The sequence below is a fragment of the Centroberyx affinis genome, unplaced genomic scaffold, assembly GCF_046629955.1.
Source record: "Centroberyx affinis isolate AG114_WGS23_722 - 3 ecotype Tasmania unplaced genomic scaffold, CSIRO-AGI_Caff_v1 ptg002505l_1, whole genome shotgun sequence".
NCBI classification, from domain to species: Eukaryota; Metazoa; Chordata; class Actinopteri; order Beryciformes; family Berycidae; genus Centroberyx; species Centroberyx affinis.
In genome coordinates this window covers 68,311-75,196 of record NW_027280727.1, presented here as the reverse complement: position 1 = coordinate 75,196, position 6,886 = coordinate 68,311, and positions in this window count along the sequence as shown.

Below are 6,886 nucleotides of genomic sequence, written 5' to 3'. Positions count from 1 at the left end.
TTTGTGCGAATACGAACGAAAGAGAAAGAGAGATAAAGAAAGTGAGTGTGTGTGTGTTTGTTCTTGTATTTCAACATTTATGAGGACCACATGTCCTCATGGGGTTAGGGTTTAGGAAGGTTACGGAGTGAATGTGGTCAATAGAGGTCCTCACATGAATCGTAATACAAACCTATGTATGTATTTTCACATATGTGGGAGTTTGCATGTGTGCATACATACGGCATATCTGAGGAAGTCCAATGATGTATGCGTATTATAGAGAGTGCTGTTAAAAGCATCACAGTGAAGAGGCTGTGGGGAGTCTCTGACACGTCTTATCTTGCCAAACTTTATCTTCGCTATTGTATCACAAAGTAAACATTCTCAAAAAAGCAGTTTTAGTTTGTTGGATGGATGAGAATATACGCACAAAGCAGGCTTGTTTCTCCAGGGTTTGGGAGTACCGTCAATTGATAAAGATTTAATAAGAACATTCCTCAGCCCGTTACTATCAGTCAACGCTTGTGTGAAAACAGCTGTATTGTGTCAGACCGACACCCAGTTATTTCAGCAGCCTTACTGTACTGGTACTGCATGCTGTGCGTTGTATGCTTCGCTTCCCTCCCATTCTGTCCACAGACACACACACACACACACACACACACACACACACACACACACACACACACACACACACACACACACAGAGACGCAAACCACACTACAGCCCCCCTGCCCCAGTAGTATAAATGTTTATTTGGCCTGCAACAAAGTGGCTTGTTTCTCTTTGTCTACGTTTGATGCATTATGCTGTGGGATATTTCATCACACTATGCACTAATGACATCAACTCCAGCTGTGTACTGTGTGTGTTCCCCACTCACACTTCACTGAGAGACAAAATATTTAAACTCTGTGTGTGTGCATGGTGTACGTGTGTGTGTGTGTGTGTGCCTGTGTGCGTACCTACACATGTCTGTGTCTGCGTGTGCATACGTAAGTGCACGTGCTTAAACTTTAAGGGTTGTATTAGCCGAGACCGTCTATTGAGTTACTTTTTCATTCGTGTTTTTTAAAACCAAACTCTTTCCATTTATTCCCCTTAAGTGCATTACTTCCAGTGGGCAAATACAGGGTTAATGATAAAGAATACATTGCATGGTGGCATTTTATTCTTAGATCTAATTCAGAGAAGTCTAACTTATCCTCATTACAGGGACCTGTAGAGGAGCAAATGACAAATCACAGTATGTGATAATAAAGGTGACACTGTGAAAATCCCTTGGCTGGGATCCATCTCATCATTATGAGAGCATTATGAATGGATGTAATAAAAGTGAATTAAGACGGGACACCACTGATATAGATATTATGAGCACATTGTCCCTTCCCTAATGTGAATGGTGCTTCAGCTGGCTTCTGCAATAAGGGCCTCAATTTGGAGAGGCTATCCTCAACTCTGGGTAATACTTACATACAATCATGACCAAAAAGCTGGGAGGAGAGAGGGTGGGCAACTATCGAGTCCTCTTTTGTACTCTCTCTGCTCTTTCATTATTGCAATGAATGTAAAAAAAAAGCCTTTGATATCCCTGGCTACAGTGCGCAACGCAGCAGTCATTCGGCTCTATGGGGCCTCACGTCTCTCTCTTTGAAGTCCCAGGAAGAAATTGATGTTCCACTGTCCCTTTATGACTCTTCTGTAGAAAGGAAATATAGATTCATAGGCCCAGGACAAAGCTAATAGCCGGACTTGCTCAAAGCAAAGCAGTGGAATAATAGCTCTTTCTGTCAGTTCAAGCCAAAGTACATTAATCTCTTATTAATACCAGTTGATTCTCTTTTCAAACTGTACTCTCTCTCTCTCTCTGAAGGAGAGTCTTTCTCTGACTCTCCTTCTCTCTCTCTCATTCTCTGGCGAGTGTCGCTCTGTGGAAAAGGCCACCATTGAAGAGCTCGGCTATACATCATTGATGAGGGTACAATGGCATTAGTGTATGCTTAGCCTGCTAATTCTCACTGCCATTATGGAAAGTTTTCTAATCGGGCCATTTGTAATTCCGCTCATAAAGGGATAAGCCGAGATCCAAGCTTACAAGAGGGCTTATGACGCTGATCAAATTAGGATCATTTTCTCCCAACAGGAATACCTGATAATGAGAAATACAATTGGCTCACAGTGGCACTGACAGGCTATTGATAAAGAGATGTGCCCTTTGGAATTTTTTAAGTATTTGTTATGCACATGGCATATGCAAGAATGTTGCCAACTTGAGATCTCCCATTTTCATATACAATGCATTTTTTTTTATTCCAGAAATGTTATTACAAACATCAAACCCCAACAAAATAGCATCATTTTATGTGTATTTATTGGTGAGGCTTGGCCCCATTGTGTCAGTCATGCATTCCTGACTGTGTGTATGAATGTGAGAATGTTTCATATCCCCCCGACGCCACAGTAATCCTCCCTCTCCAGATATCACTCAGTGACTGAGATAGACCATTTCCTTCTCATGTTCTTAATTTGTCATTTTTAATGGGGGGAATGAGGAACACGTCAGAGCCTGGGGTAAAATTGCATCTGATTCTGTGCCAGTTGTGCACACCCACATGCGCACACATACACGCACGCACGCACGCGCACACACACACACACACACACACATACACACGTACACAACCTTTCGATGACATGCCACATGGATTCATTAATGCATGTACGTGCACAACCCACTCACACACACACACACACACACACACACACACACACACACATACACACACACAAGTAGGAGGGCACACATTCTCACATGCATAAACATAGTCACAGAAACATGCAAATACTGCTTCTGGAAATTATGGGGTGGAAATCTTAAGTGTGTGTTTTCTCTCACAGAAAAGGTTTAGTTGAATCACATTTGCTAGGAAAGCGAGAAAGTGCATCCTCTGGTTCCAAACACACTGTTCAGAAAAATGTCATGAGAAAGTATCAAACAATTCAGCTCACAAACACACACATATACACACATAGTTTACTGTCCTATTGCAGTGAGTTATGAAGTTCAGAGAGCTACACCCATCACTGTCCACACCTGTGTTGTGATGTCCTCAATTCTCTCCTCAGTTCATTATGAAATATGATGTCATCATTCAGCGCCCTGTCCAGTGATATGAAGCAGGGAGATGTGAGGTCACTCTAGTTTCCCCAACAGTAACATCAATCACACTGACGACCAGAAAACCAAAGTGCAATCGCCGTGCTCCGAGCAGAGCAGCACCTCCTAAAACACAGATGGGGAAAAGAGTGTGACTGCCACTTTGATTTAATCACAGGCCTTACATTTCTGTGGTGTGACACCTTAATTACAATGATTAGTACCGATAAGCTATACTTATTTGCTGTCTTTAAGCGTTAGAACAGCAAAATGGAGTGAATGAAGCAGCAGAGACTATGTTTGAATGCTTAAAATTTTTAATAGGTTATGGCCTGGTATTTCAATGCATCTCAGATATCTGACTGTTTCAGTAGTTTGAACAAGATTCACCCCCAAAGGGTTTAGATGTGTAAGGCGCTGTACAGTGTATAGTAGTATTATGCTTTACAAAACCTGATTATCCCAGTATGATCAGTATCAGTATTACACCCCATCACCTCCTGGCCAGCAGGCCGGTAATGCATACAGCATCGCTCTGAACGGCCATGTTTGACTAATACCAACTTGTCAGCACAGTGTATCCCTGCAGCTCAGGATATTGGAGCAATTACCTTCATGCAGCACCTCCTAGGAGCACAGGGGTCATTGGAGCCCGATTCATCTGGAGAACCCAGTCAAACGGACCTAACAGCACCAACGTTGACTTGTTAGGGAACAAGGAGCCTGTCATAATTAGCTGTGACATTTGCTGACAGAGAGGCCAAGCAGGCCCTGCCTCCACTGAGATGTTTTAGCATAGAGAAAAAGAGAGAGAGAGAGATCTATCAGATAGAGAGAGGGCTTTCACCACCTCTCAAATGGATGCCGTTGCCTAAGGGGCTTTTGTGCCAATCAGCAACTTTCCACGAAAATCATTTGCATCATAAACAGCCTCTCTTGATGTGCCTTGAATTAATTTGTCATTGAAAACTGAAATAAAAAATAATAAACTGTTTAAAGAGCCTGTTAGTAACTGAAATGCCTCAAAATCAGACATTCATGTTATAATTACAAAGTTTTTGAACGGTTCTCACAAAGGCCCACCGAGAAGCCCTCAAACACATAGCACCTTCTTTCTTCTAAAAGTTTTATTTTAATAATAACTCTGTTTATTGTTCTTTTCATTTAAATGCCTCGCAACCAATAGTTGAAACAAAAAAGAGAGTAGGGTTTTTTATTTGCCCTTCTGACTGTTTTAACAGTAGTTAAAAGAGATGATTCAAGTGTTGCAGCAGCTGGCAACTCTAGCGACAGTTATCAACAGTCGCGGCGCATGCTAATTATCCGGCCCTGGGGGAACGGGGATGGTAATGCAACACGGTTCCTCTCTGTTTTGAATCTTTACCTTGCTCCCCTGCCTCATCAAACACTACCATCTCCATGGGTGGACCACTGTGGGAGCAGTGTGTGAGTGGGTGGCGAGCAGTGTGACTGATATTGCACTGATGAGCCTGCCGGTATGATTAGCCTTGTGTTTCTCTTCATGGGACCCAGACACACCACCACTACCAGGGGAGAGAGGGATGAGGAGGAGGAAGGAAAGAAGAAGGGACAATGGTTTGAAAGAAACCGGGGACGAAGGAGAAAAATTTAAGTATGTATCATTGTTTGCACTGCAAAAACTCGTATCCAGATGTGTCCATATGAAGACTGACATGCATTTATAAAAACACATCTGTGGTCCGCCCTATATCTCAGGTCAGGGGCCAGAGGATGTTTAACATTTACATCAAAGAACCCAGATGAGAAAGTAATCTTTTGGCCTGGGACACACGCTCATTAAAATACCAGTTGTACTCTTGTCATGTGAGGGTCCAAAAGAAAAATGACAGCAATCAATTTTTGGTCCTGAAACATAACACTGTCATAGTCCAGATGATACACTTCCCCACACAAGACTTTCACGCAATTTACAAGTTCATGCAGGACGAAATAGCGTGCATTTTTGTGATACACTGCATTTGCCCCAGGGTGGAAATATAACATGCACTACACAAAATATATGTTGAGTAAAAAAGCCGCACAACACCCATTTCTATGGCATGTGTCATGTCTCAGCAGCTGTAAAACAAAACAGATCTCCCCTTCTGTCAATCACTCTCACATCTTAAGGAAACGCGGCGATGAAAGGGATGAGCGAGAGGGATGAATCATGTTCAAAGATGAATGAGCGTGAGCGTGTCTCGATTTGCTCACTGTCTGCCACCCATGAAGTATGTTCACATCACATCCACTTCCTCACCTCTAGCCTCTAGCAATGTCTCACTGGCCTCTCTCTCTCTCTCTCTCTCTCTCTCTCTCTCTCATTTCCTTGCCCCAGGCGGGACATGGGACCACCTGCCATTGGTGAGGCAGGAACACAGGCAGCAATGACAGCTCTCCAATGGATTTGCACACCATTGCATGCCTCCAGGTACTATGTGATGGTAGAGAGAGGAAGAGAGAGAGAGAACAAATGCTAACCCTAGGAAACTAGCCAATTAATTATGTAAATGACACAGTGACTTTTTAACATTTGTGGCTGAAGTACATGCTGTGTGGTAATTGGTAATTTCCGCCAACATATATGCTAAAGTAATGGGGTCACCATTCTTTTTTTCCATTCTGTCACATATTGATGTACATTAATTGCTATTATTATGAAAAAACACAAATAACTTTTTGAACTCTTTTCAAAGTCTCAGAGTTACAATATTGCTGTCATGACGTATTTGTATTAAAACACATATATTTTCATTATTGCTGAACGGTAATTCCCAGCTCCAATATTACTCCTATCTATTACAATCAGTTATCAGTTGTTCTACACATTGTCAGCTCCTCTCTCTTTCCCACCCTCTCTCTCTCTCTCTCTCTCTCTCTCTCTCTCTCTCTCTCTCTCTCCATATTCCCCTGGTTTATTCCCCTGGCTTGGCTCATGTAGACTGATCGCAGCCTGACAAACCTGAGAGAGATTTATCGCCTGTTCCATTACAGACTCGACACAGGATATATTTCAGAAAGGCTCTCTCTGCCTGTGAAACAATGGCACATCAGACACGCCACGTCTAATGTTGTTTTTCTGGTATTAAATGGAATCAGCTGGGGATTTTCCTGCCCTGCGATCTTCGTGTGCATGTTCTGTTCACAAGTGCTTGCCTATATGGGAATGTGTGTATGTGTGTGTATGTGTGTGTGCACCTATTCTCTGAGGGCCTATGATGTAGGCATGGCTGCACTGGTAAGATGAAGTTGAGAACAAAAGAGAGAAATAGAGAGAGACACAGAGAGAGAGAGAGAGAATAAGGTAATATATATGGAATATATTGGAAAGCTTAATTCTGAGACAGCAGAATCCACTTTGAAAGTCTCTGATCATAAATTAAACATATGCATCTTAATAAAATTGCATGGGGAAAAGAAAACCGCAGTGAATGGGATCTCCGGTGCTTTCTATAGCCACGGTGAATCAGAGGCTTGGCTCCTACAAGGGCGGAATGCATGAGTACCCCACCAAGGGCTGCATCCGCATCGCAAGACTATGGATGAATAGGAGAGGACAGATTGAGGAGAGTATGACGGCGACAGGGGAGTGGAGTTCTAGAGAGGTCATTGTTTTGGCAGGCCAACAAATAATGGCGAAAGGTTAGACAATGAGGAGGGTAATTAAAAGGACAACAGTAAGTCAGGGGAAGGATGTGGTCTGTGTCTTTAGAAATGTCACTAAA